General features: G+C 49.0%; 1 protein-coding gene across 1 annotated transcript in view; it reads right to left on the bottom strand.

Moving 5' to 3' along the window:
* LOC147718173 (verrucotoxin subunit beta-like) overlaps positions 1–5,956 on the bottom strand; it is a 244,733-nt gene extending 238,777 nt beyond the window's left edge. The window contains exon 1 of the mRNA XM_086919239.1: positions 5,859–5,956. The gene's annotated coding sequence lies outside the window, so the exon portion shown is untranslated. The remainder of the gene's footprint in view (positions 1–5,858) is intronic.
* Positions 5,957–18,321: the final 12,365 nt, after the last annotated feature.

The raw sequence follows: 18,321 nt of genomic DNA, 5'->3' as shown, positions 1-18,321 counted from the left end.
AAGGTTACGAAGGTTGCGGCAGCGCCAGCAGGCAAGACGAAGGTGCACAAGGCAGAGCTACGGCAGCGCCAGTAGTCCGTCAAGGATGAGTTCTTCTTTGCGTCTCTCGACTCCAAGATACAACTGCCCTCCTGCTCTGGAGCTGCCCCAGTTATAGGGCTGATGTTCTTTGATGTCCGGACCCTCGCACCTGGAGGTCGGGAGGTCCGGGATGAGGGAGTCCCGACACCCAGCAGGGGGGTGGAGCCAGCACCCGGGGAGGCGATGGCCGAGCGGCACTTGGCGGGGGAGAGCCATCGACACCTCTTTCTCCCATTGACTTGCCAAGTAGCCCGCTCACCTCCTGGGTGGATGGTGGTGCCGGGATGTCTGAGGCCTGGCTAGGCCCAGGGTTGAGGTCGATCGGGGGCCAGGCGGCCTCGTGGTGGAGTGTCCAAGATGGCGCCCCGGATGGGCGCGCGGGCCAGCAGTGGATCGGGCCCACGAGGTCGATATGTTCGAAGGCAGGGGTCCCTGAGGGGACGGAGGACGTGCAATGGTGGTGTGTGGTACGTGCGTGACCGGGCTCGGGCTTGGTCGGGCCGGGGGAGAGCGGCCCTTCATGTGGCCTGTCCAACAGACAAGCTATTAGAAATAGGGACAGTGTTGCAATTAGAGAGACAAGGAAATTGTATAAATTGGCCATTTCCCAAGCCAAGAGGAAATGGAACGAAGACCATTGGGCCGAGTTAAAAGAGGCTTCTAGTAACAAGGATTCTAGGATCTTTTGGAAAATTATTAAGTGGGGTAGAGGAGGTAGCCCCGCGAAGCCTGATAACAATGTAGCTGAAGAAGCCTGGGTTGAGTACTTCAGACCACAATATGCCGAATTCATGCACCCCGGGGTAGGGGAGGGCATACTGCCAGTCTATGCTATTGATAACTTGTTCTCCCCTAAAGAAGTAGAAAATGCGATTAGCTCTGTGAAATGCGGGAGAGCACCAGGGTTAGACGGGATACCCCCGGATATCTTCAAGTATGATATGATGAGATGGGTGAGGTATATCTTCTTGTTAGCAAATGCTCTAGCCAAGGGGGGGGTGGTTCCTGAGCTATGGAAAGGAGCAATTATTATTCCCATTCACAAGAAGGGAGACCGTTCACTCCCTGCCAACTACAGGCCCATAAGCTTAATTGCAACCATGCAAAAAGTAGTGGGGAGAATGGTCACAAACCAGCTTATGGATTGGGTGGACGACAACAACGCTCTTTCCCCATATCAGGCCGGATTCAGGCGAGCAACCAGTACCATTGACCAGGTTTTCCGCTTTACCATACTGCGGTGGAAGACGGTTTTACTTGGAAGGGGCTGCCTGTATGTCGCGTTTGTCGACCTACGGGCGGCATTTGATTTGGTCCCCAGGTTTAAGTTATGGCTGGTTTTGCAAAAGCTGGGGATTCCTGCTGAATTGCTCACCCTAATCATGCGTCTACATGAATCCAATTTCGCAAGAGTCCAGTGGGGTGGGAATGGCGAGTCAACTTCGGACTTCCCCGTGGAAAGGGGGGTCCGACAAGGCTGTGCCATGGCTCCCTTACTCTTCTCATTATTTATTAATGGGATTGTCGAGCGAATGTTGGAAGCAAGCGTAGACGCTCCATCGTTAGCAGACGTCAGGGTCCCGATCCTGATGTTCGCTGACGGCACTCTGATCTTGTCAAAAACCCCTGCAGGGCTACAACGTGCATTAAATATTTTTGATATTTTTTGCAAAGAGCACGGCCTAGAAGTAAATGTAGGGAAAACGAAACTAATGGCTTTTACCCCACGCCGTAAAATTTACCCTAAGGTAACCCTGAATAATAGCAAGTTAGAGACTGTTAACGAGTTCACATATTTAGGGGTACAGATAGCGGAGGGCCCTGGCTGGTCACATCATTTGGAAAAAGCGGCCTTAAAACACCAACAGCTTTCAGGTACATTGCGGGGAGAACACCGAAAATCTAAGACAAAACCGATTAAACCCGCCCTTATAGTGTATGACGCAAAGGTCTTAGGTGCCACCTTATATGGTGCGGAGTTATGGGCTTGGGATAGTGTTTCGGCCCTACAGACATCTGAGAATAAGTTTCTCAGAGGGATTACAGGCCTCCCACAGAGCACCCCCCTAATACCATTGTTCCTAGAGTTGGGTAGACGTCCAATTAGCGATAGAGAGCGATTGCGCCCTGTCCTTTATTGGAGACGTCTCTGGACAACTCCTGAGATAAGACAATATGCTGATGGTTTCCTTTCAATAATCAAGGAAGACAACTTCCACAAGATAAAATGGCTTAAAAATCTAAGGTCCATGTTAATTAACCTTGGGTTTTCCAATCTTTGGACCAACCCAGTGGAAGAAGTCTTCCCCAAGCAAGGAAGCCCTCAAATTACAATATTGGGACTGGGTGGGCGGCAATCTGCTGAGAGGTGTTAGGTCTGACTCTATGGCGGGTCGCTTCCTGGAGACAAAAATCTGTCCTATCTTAGAAAATTACTGGGACACTATTACGGTCCCTATGGGTAGGAAGTTAGTCTTTCAGCTAAGATCTGGTTCTATTCCCCTAAAAAAAAACTAACGGCGGGTTGGCAGAGGTCGACTAATAGGTCATGCCCAGTATGTGAAACAGCTGTGGAGAGTGTAGGCCACTTTCTGTTTGTATGTAAAGCCTAATCATCACCTAGGAGAGTATGGCTTACACCTGTATGCAAAAACCTTGGGACACGTGACAGCGCAGTGGCATTAAGAATTTTGTGTACATCAACTCAGGAGTCAATAGTTATTGGGGTAGCTAAATACTTGGGGTGGGCCTGGGCAATTAGGCGGCGATTTTTGGGGGGGACCAGTTAATCATGTTTCTCTTTTTAATTGTCTATAAAATCTAAAACTAATTTGTTATATGTAAATTTTTCCACGTCGATATTGTATGAGCTCGCACAGAATGTCTATATGAATTGTACCTGTTAAATGATATGTTTTTTATTCTGTAAATGTTCAATTTTATGCTGTGATTTTATGAGAAATAATCTTGAATAAAGCTTGTACAACAGCAATACAAGTCCCAGAGCAGCAGCTGCATTAACCAGCGGGTTACCTTGCTGCTGTGGGAGGGTAGACCTGGTGAGCACACACAGATATCTGCAGCAGGTGCATTCACCAACGGGGCTACCTTGCTGCTGGGGGAGGGTAGACCTGGTGAGCACACACAGATCTCTGCAGCAGGTGCATTCACCAGCGGGGCTACCTTGCTGCTGGGGGAGGGTAAACCTGGTGAGCGCACACAGATCTCTGCAGCAGGTGCATTAGCTAGGGGGGCTACCTTGCTGCTGCAAGCACACACAGATCTCTGCAGCAGGTGCATTAACCAGCGGAGCTACCTTGCTGCGGTGGGAGGGAAGACCTGGTGAGCCCACACAGACCTCTGCAGCAGGTTCATTAACCAGCGGAGCTACCTTGCTGCGGTGGGAGGGAAGACCTGGTGAGCACACACAGACCTCTGCAGCAGGTGCATTAACCAGCGGGGCTACCTTGCTGCTGCGAGCGCACACAGATCTCTACAGCAGGTGCATTAACCAGCGGGGCTAACTTGCTGCTGTGGGACAGTAGACCTGGTGAGCGCATACAGATCTCTGCAGCAGGTGCATTAACCAGCGGGGCTAACTTGCTGCTGTGGGAGGGTAGACCTGGTGAGCACAAACAGACCTCTGCAGCAGGTTCATTAACCAGCGGAGCTACCTTGCTGCTGTGGGAGGGTAGACCTGGTGAACGCACACAGACCTCTGCAGCAGGTGCATTAACCGGCGGGGCAAACTTGCTGCTGTGGGAGGGAAGACCTGGTGAGCGCACACAGATCTCTGCAGCAGGTGCATTAACCAGCGGGGCTACCTTGCTGCTGTTGGGGGGTAGACCTGGTGAGCACACACAGACCTCTGCAGCAGGTGCATTAACCAGCGGGGCTAACTTGCTGCTGTGGAGGGTAGACCTGGTGAGCACAAACAGACCTCTGCAGCAGGTTCATTAACCAGCGGGGCTACCTTGCTGTTGTTGGGGGGTAGACCTGGTGAGCACACACCGATCTCTGCAGCAGGTGCATTAACCAGCGGGGCTACCTTGCTGCTGTTGGGGGGTAGACCTGGTGAGCACACACAGATCTCTGCAGCAGGTGCATTAACCAGCGGGGCTACCTTGCTGCTGTTGGGGGGTAGACCTGGTGAGCACAAACAGACCTCTGCAGCAGGTGCATTAACCAGCGGGTCTACCTTGCTGCCGGGGGAGGGTAGATCTGGTGAGCACACACAGACCTCTGCAGCAGGTTCATTAACCAGCGGAGCTACCTTGCTGCTGTGGGAGGGTAGACCTGGTGAACGCACACAGACCTCTGCAGCAGGTGCATTAACCGGCGGGGCTACCTTGCTGCTGTGGGAGGGAAGACCTGGTGAGCACACACAGACCTCTGCAGCAGGTGCATTAACCAGCTGGGCTACCTTGCTGCTGCACGGCACACAGATCTCTGCAGCAGCCATGGCCCCATAACACAGCTTTACTTGTCCTGCTTTTTGCCCCCTCCGGTTATTCCCCACAGATTTACACCTCGTGTCCGCGCTGTCGGTTCTGGGGCAGAGATGTTTGATTGAATGTATATGTTGGTGTTTGATAGAATGTATATGTTGATGTTCGATCGAATGTATATGTTGATGTTTGATTGAATGTGTATGTTGGTGTTTGATTGAATGTGTATGTTGGTGTTTGATTGAATGCATATGTTGGTGTTTGATTGAATGTATATGTTGGTGTTTGAATGTGTATGTTGGTGTTTGATTGAATGTGCATGTTGGTGTTTGATTGAATGTATATGTTGGTGTTTGATTGAATGTGTATGTTGGTGTTTGATTGAATGTGTATGTTGGTGTTTGATTGAATGTGTATGTTGGTGTTTGATTGAATGTGTATGTTGGTGTTTGATTGAATGTATATGTTGGTGATTGATTGAATATGTATGTTGGTGTTTGAATGTATATGTTGGTGTTTGATTGAATGTGTATGTTGGTGTTTGATTGAATGTATATGTTGATGTTTGATTGAATGTATATGCTGGTGTTTGATTGAATGTGTATGTTGATGTTTGATTGAATGTGTATGTTGGGGTTTGATTGAATGTATATGTTGGTGTTTGATTGTATGTGTATGTTGAGGTTTGATTGAATGTATATGTTGGTGTTTGATTGAATGTATATGCTGGTGTTTGATTGAATGTGTATGTTGATGTTTGATTGAATGTGTATGTTGGTGTTTGATTGAATGTATATGTTGATGTTTGATTGAATGTATATGCTGGTGTTTGATTGAATGTGTATGTTGGTGTTTGATTGAATGTGTATGTTGGGGTTTGATTGAATGTATATGTTGGTGTTTGATTGAATGTGTATGTTGGTGTTTGATTGAATGTATATGTTGGTGTTTGATTGAATGTGTATGCTGGTGTTTGATTGAATGTGTATGTTGATGTTTGATTGAATGTTTATGTTGATGTTTGATTGAATGTGTATGTTGGGGTTTGATTGAATGTGTATGTTGGTGTTTGATTGTATGTGTGCATGTTGGTGTTTGATTGAATGTGTATGTTGGTGTTTGATTGAATGTATATGTTGGTGTTTGATTGAATGTATATGTTGGCAGGAGACTGGCTCCTTGTAGCCCCCCTCGCTTTCTGTCGCCCCCCCCCTGATTCTGAGCTCCCGTCACTTGGGTAAGTGTGTTAACTTTCTCGTCGGGGGGGGTGGAGGGGGTGCTGTTTTAGAAGCAGTGTCCCCCCTCCACTACCCCATCGCCTGCACCCACCTGTATTATCCGCTCCGGGGTCCTATCTGTGTTCATCTCGGCCCCTCGGTCTGTCCCCGCACAGCCTGCCCCGCTCTCTCCTCTCTCCAGCCTCAAACCCCCTCCCCTCTCTCCCCCTCCCAACATTTCCTCTGGTTCCCACTGTCTATAAACCAGCCATTTCCAGGAAATCACGGCGTGTGCTGCGGGGGAGCCTGCGCCAGCCCACCCCACACCACATGAGCAGGTGTCCAGAAGTGAAAGTGAAAGTGCTGGACCAGGAGCGTGTAGTGTCCGGTGGGCTGGCGCAGGCTCCCCCCGCAGCACACGCCGTGATTTCCTGGAAATGGCTGGTTTATAGGAACTGGAGAGGAAATGTTGGGAGGGGAGAGGGGAGGGAGTTGGAGGTCGGGGTGTGTTTAAGGCAGGAGAGAGGAGAGAGCGGGCAGGCTCTGCCGTGACACACCCAGGCCAGGCTGGGCACAGAGGCAGGGTCGGATTGGGATCACAATTCGGCCCGGGCACTGACGAAAAAAGTGGCCCACATTCAAGAGGCGTGGCCCATATTTAAGGGGCGTGGCCCACATTCAAGGGATGTGCCCTTTCATGAAACACTATTTGCACAGACAAGGAATGAAAGTGGGAGGATACTGTTCTTGCACAGGACACAGGGCCAAGGAGACAATGGCCTACATGCTGAGCAACTAAAAAAAATAGCAAGGCCCCTTTTTGTCACAAAATTATTCCAGCCCTCCACACAGGAGCACCTGAAAAGCAGCAAATCCCCTGCTATTACTAACCTACTTAGCCCTCCCCAGACCTTCAGCTCAAGAGCACATGAACAGAGGTAAGGCCCCTGCAATTAGTAAATTAATCATCCCTCGGGAAAATGTCCTGGCAGGGGAGCACAAAACACAGCTTTCTGGGTCATCCAAGGTAGCCAGGTAGCCAGGGGGGAGGCTGAGGTGAAGCTGGTGCATGGGAAGTGCCTTCCCAGTGTGTTCTGGCAGTTTGAGTGTTTACCATTTACTGTAGGATTACCCTTGTACCTGTGTATGGTACCCTTTTGTAACTTGCACACGTCACTTTTCTCTGGTATCACACTGTATGCTACCTCTCACTTTTGTTTGCTTTAGGTACTTGCACAAGTGTCACCATTGCCTACGTAACGTTTGTTCTTGTGCTGGAGTGTCTGCCATTTATTGCAGTAATTTACCTCTACTTGTACTTTGTACGCTTTTGTAACCTGCACACATCACTTTTTCCTCCTGTAATGTACAGATTGCTACCTCATGTATTTTGGTTGCTCACTATTGTCACTTTTGATTCATGTAACTTAACGTTTGCTTTTGTAATTTGTCAACTTGTAATTTTTCTCCTCATGTATTATTGCTGTTCCTTGTGTGAAGCGCTCTGACACCTTCGGGTAAAGTCCGCGCTATATAAAATCGCATAAATAAATAAATAAAATAAAAAAATTCCAAACATCACCAGGCTCCCACAGCAAGACCCATTCTTCCTCGTCCACTATGCCCTGAATGTGAAGGGCTGTGGGCGAGGTGCTAAGACTAACACCGTTTCTGGGCTGCATGGGCGCCAGGGGGCCGAGGTGCAAATGGCTCAAAGGCCTGAGAAACACCTGGCCCCCAGGGAGGCCGATTCTTGCAAACAATCACCCCTCCCCAGCCCAGCCTCAGCTTGATTGCTTGGCAGGGCAGGGGTGAAGGAGAGGCCACAGCTGACAATCGCTGTCCAGCGAGGCTGCTTTCATTTTCTCTGTCTGTCTCCATGCACTCTGTGGGCCGTTTCTTTTTTCTCCCCTTTCCTAGTCCTCTCTCTGTGGACTGGGACAGGGGAGAAAACAAGCATTTGCAATGCAATAGGTCTCGCATTAGGAAAGTTTGAGCTATTGGAATTGTAAATGACACATTTTTAGGTCTCGGCGTCAACGCGCGGAAGCGCGTCTCCGCCGAGATCTTTTGTCAGCGACTATGCTTCCCAGGAGACAGTGTCGGCCACGCGCATCCTTCGAGGCGATTTGTAACTGGAACGCGCGCTGTGGCCAGGCGCTGTCTCCTGGGAAGCGCAAGCACCCCACACGCATGCGCATACACACACACAAGCGCCCATGCACGCACGCACATACATACATACAGAGACACCCCCGACACATACACACACGCGCGCACACACACACAAGTGCACCGAGGCCCCCCTCCCTCCCTCCCTCCCTCCCTCCCCCGCCGTCACCGTCGCACGCATACATACACACACGAGCATACACGCACACACACACACAAGTGCACCAAGCCCCCCCAGCCTTTTTTTGAACTTACCTGGCCAATGTCGGGGACTCTGCTCAGCACGCGGCGCCCAACCTCCTGCTGGCGCGGCCCCGGGGCTCCACACCGCTCACAGGAGCCCCGGGCGCGAGACGCATTTCACTCCGCCTGCCTCCTCTTCCGGTCTGGACGTGGCCCCGCCCCCGTCACAGGCGCCCGTACTTGACTTCCGGGGCGGCCGCGGCGGCATTCCGGGGGCATACTCAATTCTATATTTAAAGTGCCTCCTACTGTGTAATGTGACAGGCGGCCTGAAATTATGTTTTGCGAGACGTTTTTATGATGTAAACTTTTAAAAGATCTCTTTGAAAGAAGAATTTGCAGACTAAACAAAACGACGGCATTGGAGACAAACAGGAAATGTACCAGAATTTTACAAACAAAAGACGAAGTATGGAACGAAATAGTGACAAGGAAATAGAAAAGTCTCTCACAAAAGTATGCAGAAAACGGTGAGACCTATCAAATGAGTGCAGAGTGAGTGCAGAGTGGTAATGCAGAGTAGTGAGTAGTGAGTGCAGAGTGGTAATGCAGAGTAGTGAGTGCAGAGTAGTGAGTGCAGAGTAGTGAGTGCAGAGTAGTGAGTGCTGAGTGCAGAGTAGTGAGTGCAGAGTAGTGAGTGCAGAGTAGTGAGTGCAGAGTAGTGAGGGCAGAGTGCAGAGTGCTGAGTGCAGAGTGCTGAGTGCTGAGTGCTGAGTGCAGAGTGCAGAGTGCAGAGTGCAGAGTGCAGAGTGCAGAGTGCAGAGTGCAGAGTAGTGAGTGCAGAGTAGTGAGTGCAGAGTAGTGAGTGCAGAGTAGTGAGTGCAGAGTAGTGAGTGCAGAGTGCTGAGTGCAGTGTAGTGAGTGCAGAGTAGTGAGTGCAGAGTAGTGAGTGCAGAGTAGTGAGTGCAGAGTGAGTGCAGAGTGGTAATGCAGAGTAGTGAGTAGTGAGTGCAGAGTGGTAATGCAGAGTAGTGAGTGGAGAGTAGTGAGTGGAGAGTAGTGAGTGCAGAGTAGTCAGTGCAGAGTAGTGAGTGCAGAGTAGTGAGTGCAGAGTGCAGAGTGCAGAGTAGTGAGTGCAGAGTAGTGAATGCAGAGTAGTGAGTGCAGAGTAGTGAGTGCAGAGTGCAGAGTGCTGAGTGCAGTGTAGTGAGTGCAGAGTAGTGAGTGCAGAGTAGTGAGTGCAGAGTAGTGAGTGCAGAGTGGTAATGCAGAGTAGTGAGTAGTGAGTGCAGAGTGGTAATGCAGAGTAGTGAGTGCAGAGTAGTGAGTGCAGAGTAGTGAGTGCAGAGTAGTGAGTGCTGAGTAGTGAGTGCAGAGTAGTGAGTGCAGAGTAGTGAGTGCAGAGTAGTGAGTGCAGAGTGCTGAGTGCAGAGTAGTGAGAGCAGAGTAGTGAGTGCAGAGTAGTGAGTGCAGAGTAGTGAGTGCAGAGTGCAGAGTAGTGAGTGCAGAGTAGTGAGTGCAGAGTGAGTGCAGAGTGGTAATGCAGAGTAGTGAGTAGTGAGTGCAGAGTGGTAATGCAGAGTAGTGAGTGCAGAGTAGTGAGTGCAGAGTAGTGAGTGCAGAGTAGTGAGTGCAGAGTAGTGAGTGCAGAGTAGTGAGTGCAGAGTAGTGAGTGCTAAGTGCAGAGTAGTGAGTGCAGAGTAGTGAGTGCAGAGTAGTGAGTGCAGTGTAGTGAGTGCAGTGTAGTGAGTGCAGTGTAGTGAGTGCAGAGTAGTGAGTGCAGAGTAGTGAGTGCAGAGTAGTGAGTGTAGTGAGTACAGAGTAGTGAGTGCAGAGTAGTGAGTGCAGAGTAGTGAGTGCAGAGTAGTGAGTGCAGAGTAATAAGTGCTGAGTGCAGAGTAGTGAGTGCAGAGTAGTAAGTGCTGAGTGCAGAGTAGTGAGTGCAGAGTAGTAAGTGCTGAGTGCAGAGTAGTGAGTGCAGAGTAGTAAGTGCTGAGTGCAGAGTGCTGAGTGCAGAGTAGTGAGTAGTGAGTGCTGAGTGCAGAGTAGTGAGTAGTGAGTGCTGAGTGCAGAGTAGTGAGTGCTGAGTGCAAAGTAGTGAGTAGTGAGTGCAGAGTAGTGAGTGCAGAGTAGTGAGTGCAGAGTAGTGAGTAGTGAGTAGTGAGTGCAGAGTAGTGAGTAGTGAGTGCAGAGTAGTGAGTGCAGAGTAGTGAGTGCAGAGTAGTGAGTAGTGAGTGTGCAGAGTAGTGAGTGCAGAGAGAGTGTGCAGAGTAGTGAGTGCAGAGTAGTGAGTGCATAGTGAGTGCAGAGTGGTAATGCAGAGTAGTGAGTAGTGAGTGCAGAGTGGTATTGCAGAGTAGTGAGTAGTGAGTGCAGAGTAGTGAGTGTGCAGAGTAGTGAGTGCAGAGAGAGTGTGCAGAGAGAGTGTGCAGAGTAGTGAGTGCAGAGTGAGTGTGCAGAGTAGTGAGTGTGCAGAGTAGTGAGTGCAGAGAGAGTGTGCAGAGTAGTGAGTGCAGAGTAGTGAGTAGTGAGTGCAGAGTAGTGAGTAGTGAGTGCAGAGTAGTGAGTAGTGAGTGCAGAGTAGTGAGTAGTGAGTGCAGAGTAGTGAGTAGTGAGTGTGCAGAGTAGTGAGTGCAGAGAGAGTATGCAGAGTAGTGAGTGCAGAGTAGTGAGTAGTGAGTAGTGAGTGCAGAGTAGCGAGTAGTGAGTGCAGAGTAGTGAGTAGTGAGTAGTGAGTGCAGGGTAGTGAGTAGTGAGTGCAGAGTAGTTAGTAGTGAGTGTGCAGAGTAGTGAGTGCAGAGAGAGTGTGCAGAGTAGTGAGTGCAGAGTAGTGAATGCATAGTGAGTGCAGAGTGGTAATGCAGAGTAGTGAGTAGTGAGTGCAGAGTAGTGAGTAGTGAGTGTGCAGAGTAGTGAGTACAGAGAGAGTGTGCAGAGTGAGTGTGCAGAGTAGTGAGTGTGCAGAGTAGTGAGTGCAGAGTAGTGAGTGCAGAGTAGTGAGTAGTGAGTGCAGAGTAGTGAGTAGTGAGTGCAGAGTAGTGAGTGCAGAGTAGTGAGTAGTGAGTGCAGAGTAGTGAGTGCAGAGTAGTGAGTAGTGAGTGTGCAGAGTAGTGAGTGCAGAGTAGTGAGTGCAGAGTAGTGAGTGCAGAGTAGTGAGTGCATAGTGAGTGCAGAGTGGTAATGCAGAGTAGTGAGTAGTGAGTGCAGAGTGGTAATGCAGAGTAGTGAGTAGTGAGTGCAGAGTAGTGAGTGTGCAGAGTAGTGAGTGCAGAGAGAGTGTGCAGAGTAGTGAGTGCAGAGAGAGTGTGCAGAGTAGTGAGTGCAGAGTGAGTGTGCAGAGTAGTGAGTGTGCAGAGTAGTGAGTGCAGAGAGAGTGTGCAGAGTAGTGAGTGCAGAGTAGTGAGTGCAGAGTAGTGAGTAGTGAGTAGTGAGTGCAGAGTAGTGAGTAGTGAGTGCAGAGTAGTGAGTAGTGAGTGCAGAGTAGTGAGTAGTGAGTGCAGAGTAGTGAGTAGTGAGTAGTGAGTGTGCAGAGTAGTGAGTGCAGAGAGAGTGTGCAGAGTAGTGAGTGCAGAGTAGTGAGTAGAGAGTAGTGAGTGCAGAGTAGCGAGTAGTGAGTGCAGAGTAGTGAGTAGTGAGTGCAGAGTAGTGAGTAGTGAGTGTGCAGAGTAGTGAGTGCAGAGAGAGTGTGCAGAGTAGTGAGTGCAGAGTAGTGAGTAGTGAGTAGTGAGTGCAGAGTAGCGAGTAGTGAGTGCAGAGTAGTGAGTGCAGAGTAGTGAGTAGTGAGTGCAGGGTAGTGAGTAGTGAGTGCAGAGTAGTGAGTGCAGAGTAGTGAGTAGTGAGTGTGCAGAGAGAGTGTGCAGAGTAGTGAGTGCAGAGTAGTGAATGCATAGTGAGTGCAGAGTGGTAATGCAGAGTAGTGAGTAGTGAGTGCAGAGTAGTGAGTGCAGAGTAGTGAGTAGTGAGTGCAGAGTAGTGAGTAGTGAGTGCAGAGTAGTGAGTGCAGAGTAGTGAGTAGTGAGTGCAGAGTAGTGAGTAGTGAGTGTGCAGAGTAGTGAGTGCAGAGTGAGTGTGCAGAGTAGTGAGTGCAGAGTGAGTGTGCAGAGCAGTGAGTGCAGAGTGAGTGTGCAGAGCAGTGAGTGCAGAGTGAGTGTGCAGAGCAGTGAGTGCAGAGTGAGTGTGCAGAGCAGTGAGTGCAGAGTGAGTGTGCAGAGCATTGTGTGCTGTTGAGTGCAGAGTGCTGTGTATTGGCAATGTTAATGCCCTTTATTTTTGATTTAAAGAAAAAAAAATGTCATGAGCAATGCCAATAGCTCTACCTTTAATGATGCCGAGACCATTGCATTGCAAATGCTTGTTTAGTTAGGTTTTGTTTTTGAAAATAGCGAAATTAATAGCTTTGTCATTTACAATGCCAATAGTTATAATTTTTGCAAATGTGACACATATAGCACTTGCAATGCAATATGTGTTGTATTTACGTGACTTACATGTATTGATATTACAAATAACAATGGCTTTTCATTTTTTTTACATAATTAATACTTAAATAAAAGGTATTATAATTTATAATGGCAATAGCTTAAACTTTTGTAAATAACTTGTGAAGATTATGTTCTGTGTCTTTTATTGTTACAAAACTCCTAGAATAGAAGTGAAATATTAACATGTTTTTGTTACATTTGTAATAAAGCTTGAAACATTGAGAGAACATATTTGAACTAGTTGTTGATTGGTTGCACAGATTGATGTTGTGGTGGCGAATGAGTGATGCGGAGTGAGGATGTGAGAGGGTGTTTGAGGGTGAGAGGGGGTGTGAGGGTGAGAGTGAGGGTGAGTGAGGGTTAGTGAGGGTGGGTGAGGGTGGGTGAGGGTGAGAGGGGGTGAGGGTGTGAGTGAGGGTGAGTGTGAGTGTGAGGGTGAAGGGGTGTGTGTGGGGGGTGAAGGGGTGTGTGAGGGTGTGGGGGGGTGTGAGGGTGAGGGGGGTGTGAGGGTGAGGGGGTGTGTGAGGGTGAGGGGGTGTGTGAGGGTGAGTGAGGGAGGGTGAAGGGGGGTGAGTGAGGGTGTGTGGCCGAGGAGGTGTGAGGGTGTGTGAGGATGAGTGAGGCTTTGATTGTGTGAGGGTGAGTGTGTGATGGTGTGAGGGTGAGTGAGGGTTTGATGGTGTGAGGGTGAGGGTGCGAGGATGTGAGAGGTTGGGGTGATGTGAGGGTGTGTGAGGGGGTGAGGGGGGTGTGAGGGTGAGTGAGGGTGTGAGGGTGACTAAGAGAAGCTGGCAGTGTAGTTCTCCGGTTCCACACCTAGTGGCACAACATCACTGAATAAAAGAGGAATGGCAGTCCACACAAGTCAATACATCGCATAATCGGCCATCGGAAAATGTGAGAATATTCGGACGCCGCTAACGAAGAAGGAAATCTTGCACAAACATCAAGATCCAGTGTGAGGGCCCCTGGAGCCGAACTGAAACCAAATTGGCACGCAGCCCTAACTGAGACACTGTGGGGTGCTACGGAGAATAGTAGCCCCTCGCAGTGCACTATGGATCCTACACCCTACTCACAATAAAGAGGGAAGACATTTTAACAAGCAGAGTCATTGAAACAGCACTTAAAGTGCAGAAAGCATGTGAGATGCATTAATCCCCGGCAGAGAGCGCTAAGAATGACCCGTGACGGCCGCTGCGACTCAGACACACCGTGTAGCATCCAGCATCGATCACAATAGCAGGAGCTGCACTCAGAGCGTCACCTACCTTACAAGCCCCCCCCGCCCCCTCGTTTTTTCGTCCCACTTAATGCCCTGGGTGCAAAGGACGCACAGCTCTCACTGCGGTACATGCACTATCATACAATCCTCGCACGGACTTTGCAGGAATCTAGGCGTATGTAGCTCGAGAAAGCGCCTAGACTCGAGGCTTGCAGGGAATCTGAAGAACCAGGGATGGATCTATGTGCGCCCACCTTGTTTCTGGCAGCAGCAGGGTAAAAGGATGCCTCTTGCACCTGGAGTGGAAAGGAAGCATGTAAGAGCGGCCTGGGGTCAAATGTCATGAACTGCAAACCGGAACAGTTAACAAGACTCAGAGGGACGCTAGTGTCCCACACCAACGCAGGAATTCCAGACACATGAAGCCACAAAACAAACAAGAATGTTTCAGCCAATAAATTACGCAAATTCTCCATGACTTGAAACGTGAGAATCCCCAGCTGTGAGACTGCATGAATATCAACGCCACCAGAAACTGGTCTGAGGCGGGGACAGAGATAATGAATGACACGCGAAGCGCCATGACACTCCCCATTATAAAGCCTTGCATTCAGGCACTTTTAGGAATAGGTGAGTAAGTCACTAAGGTGCATGATTTTTATTTTATTTGAAAAGTTTTATATAGCGTTGCCTAGACCCGGAGGTATCAGAGCGCTTTAAATGAGTATCAGACCATAGTTACAGGTTACACATTTGGTAAGTCACGGTTAGTAAGTCACTAAGGTGCACGGTTAATTAAAGGGGGAGGGGAGCCATGTCTGCGGCAGCCGTGGCCTGCGGGGTTGGCAGTCATCGTGGCAGAGTGGAAGTCCGCTGTGGGGGCCTCTTCTGCCCAAGGGCACCACTCCCAGCTTCTCCACCCATCAGACTCGGAGGTACATTTCAAACTCGAGAAGTGTCCTCTCCGGGTCATGCTTTCATTAGAAAAATGTTACCATTCCTGAAGAGGAGCCGCCTGCCAGACTGCATATCCGGGTGAAAGTGGAGGAGGAAACTAAACAACCGAGACGAGGAATTAATATCACGAGACAAGTCGTGGCGTTTGTCGTGTCTACAAGGTTGGCACTGTGCAGCGCAATCACTCACGGACACAGGTAGGTGCGATCACGCTTCTTTATTTCGATATTATATACAGCTGTTTACATGCACGTCCTTCTCCTTGGTCGCCCTGCTCGAATCTGTCCTCTTCCTGTCCCCTGACCGGATGTGGTGTCCGGTGACCTGGTCACCTCCCTCACGACCCACAGGGTCCTAGTGTCTGCTGTCCCTACTGTCCTGTCCCCTTGTCCGTCGTCTTTCTGTCAGGTCATGACATCTCCCCCCTTGTTGCAAACAACAGTTCGTGTCCCGGTTCTACTAATCACTCCGTGTCACCACCATTTATATTATTGCTCGTCGTTGCAGTGAGAGAGAGAGAGAGAGAGAGAGAGAGAGAGAGAGAGTGAGAGAGAGAAAGAAAGGGAGAGAGAGAGAGAGAGAGATTGTCAGTCTCGTCAAATCTTCTCCCCAATCTCTGTTTCCTACTTCTTTCTACGTAGTCTCTTTGTCCCTTTGCATCCCTTTCTTGGTCGTCGTTTTCTGCCGCCATCTTTCTTTCTGCTCTTCAGTTGTTCTCCGTCTTTTTTTTAGTTTGCCAGTCGCTCTTTCTCTTTGTCATTGTTCTCTCCTCTTGCTCTTCTTTCTGTCCTTCCATTGTCCTTCTTCTGCTCTCTTTTTGCCGGCCTCTCGTCGCTTTGATCGTTCTTCTTTTGCCTCCGTTTTGTTTCTTGCTCCTCTCTTTCTACAGCCACCTTCTGTTGTATTTGTTCTCTCTATTGTTCTTTTTTGTTCTCTTCCTCTTTCTTTGTTCCCTGAGTTTTCTCTTTGCTTGCTCTCAACAGAGCTGTTGTCTTTTTTATATGTCATTGTTATAAGGCCCATCGTTTGGGCGGTGCTGCTGCTCATCAGGCATGGCCCTGGTACATCACCTTGTAGAACATGAATGTCCTCCGTGTTTATCTTGTCATTATATCTCAGTTCCTCTGTGAACTTCCCCAAGTTGGTTACTTCTTTCCTTGCCCCCCATGTAAAGATCTTTACATTGGACGCTCTCAGGGTCGGCTTGACTTCCATTTTCTCATACTACGATGCACACATGACATTGCAAGTTTGCACCACTGTCCAGTACAAAGTCTGTTTCATACACCCCTACTCTTATCTTTGCATGGTCTGTCTTTCCTCGGGTGCTTCTGTCTGCTGGCTGTGGTGTTTCTCCTGTTTCTTCTTCCTTGCTCTGCTCAGTGTGCACCTCCGACATGTGATATAGTCTTTCTACTTTCTCTGTTTCCTCTTCTTCACCTGACCCTCGTGATGAACTCCTCCTTTCGTTGTCAACATATCTGACATGCCTTGTCGTCGATTCCTGTGGTCTTCCTGTTCTCACATTGTCGTCTCTTAATGGGGCACCTTGGCACATACTGGCGTAGTGATTTCTTCCACCACATCTTCTGCACGTCTGGCCAAAGGCAAAGCATTGACCTCTGTGTGGAAAATCCATTCCACACTTGTAGCATGTTCTTTCAGGTCGTCTCCTCTCTTTTTGTTCCCTCCAGTCATTTCTTCGTTGGTCTGTGCGATATCTGCTTGTCGTAAAATGTGCGTTTTCTGTTTCAACGCTCTTCCCTCTTTCCATTTCCTTGGCATGTTCCGTTGCTCTCGCCTCTGCTCTCGCTAGTGACAGGATGTTCTCCAATGACGTTGGTTCCTTAAGTATCCTTGCTCTGAATCCTGTGTCACGACAGCCTTCTATGATCCGTAGCCTGATTGCTTGCTCGTTATCAAATTTATCAAATTCACAATGTGTCACCAATTTCCTCAGCCGTGTCGCGAAGTCGTCTAGTGTTTCACCGACTTGTTGACATGCGATGGTAAAAGTATACCGTTCGAAATCAATGTTTCGTTGCGGGTCGAATTTGGCTGTTAGACATTTTTTTAGTTGGTCATATGTTTTTGTTTCATCAGTCGGCAGTGTCACCAGAAGTTCTTCTACGTCGTCCCCTGCCAAATTCAATAGTAGTCCCAGTTTCTTTCCAGCTGCTACATCCGTGTCGTCTACATATCTTTCGAACCGTCTGATCCACTTTTCCCACCTTATTCCTATTTGTGGCTCCGATAGGTTAAACGGTAGTGGTCTCCTGTATTGTGCGTTAGGCTTTGGATCTGCCATATTTCCTTCTTTCTTTATCTGTTCGTTCCTCTTTTGTTTCCTCTTTTTCTTCTTCTTCTTTTGTTCTCTTGCTTTATCTTCCTTTCTCTTTTGTCTTTTGTCTTCCCTTTGTTTTCTTCTCCTTTTGCTTTGGTTTATTGTAATCTTTCCACCTTCCTTTTTTCTTATGTGTCTCTTAATATTTTCTTCTCTCTTTCTTTGTTTATTTCTTCTTTGTCTTCTATTTTGCTCTCTCTACTTTCCTTTTCCTTATGTGTCTCTTTATTATCTTCTTTTCTTTTTTTTTTTTTTGTTTATTTCTTCTTTGTCTTCTCTTTCTGTTCTTTTCTTTTCCTTTTTAGCCTTTCTTATGCTTTTCTTCTCTTTCCTTTATTGTTTTCTGCTCCTTTTTCCTTATTGCCTGACTCCTTGATGGCCACTCTCCTTATTTCTATGTTTTTTTCGCTTTTGTCCTTTTTTCTAAGATGGCCGCCGCTCTTCTCGCGAGATTTCGCGTTCGAAATCTCGCTTGCCTGGCCCCAAAATGGCCGCTTCCCCGTTCTCGCCTCTGATTGGCCTAGCCGCCTGATCTCAAAATGGCCGCCGAGACTCTCGCGAGAGCTCGCGCCTATTTTGAGATTTCGCGCGTTTCTTCGCGCTTACCCTAGTTTTGCCGGATTGTTCGTCAGAGGCGGTCGGGTGGGCTCCGATGTCGCTTCTTTTCGCTCTTCTTCTCCACTCTTCTTCTTTTGGGCACATCCAGGGTGGGCACCTGGTTCTTCCGATGTCGACGGCGTCAGGATGCACGTCGGTTCTCTTCACACCCTTCGTCGCCAGTTGTCGTGTCTACAAGGTTGGCACTGTGCAGCGCAATCACTCACGGACACAGGTAGGTGCGATCACGCTTCTTTATTTCGATATTATATACAGCTGGTTACATGCACGTCCTTCTCCTTGGTCGCCCTGCTCGAATCTGTCCTCTTCCTGTCCCCTGACCGGATGTGGTGTCCGGTGACCTGGTCACCTCCCTCACGACCCACAGGGTCCTAGTGTCTGCTGTCCCTACTGTCCTGTCGCCTTGTCCGTCGTCTTTCTGTCAGGTCATGACAGCGTTGAAGGGCGCGCTGGGATCGTGCAGGTCCTAAAAGAGGCAGCACCGAGCCAAGCATAGCCCTCCAACTTTTTTGGATCAAATGACAGCACTAAACTGTTTACAACAATTCCCAAACGACATGAATGACACAAGGCCATGCATGCTAGAGAGGGGCAC

The sequence above is a fragment of the Lissotriton vulgaris genome, chromosome 4_2 (assembly GCF_964263255.1).
Source record: "Lissotriton vulgaris chromosome 4_2, aLisVul1.2, whole genome shotgun sequence".
NCBI lineage: Eukaryota > Metazoa > Chordata > Amphibia > Caudata > Salamandridae > Lissotriton > Lissotriton vulgaris.
The sequence above is the reverse complement of the archived record's forward strand: the minus strand, read 5'-3'. Positions and strand labels throughout refer to the sequence as shown.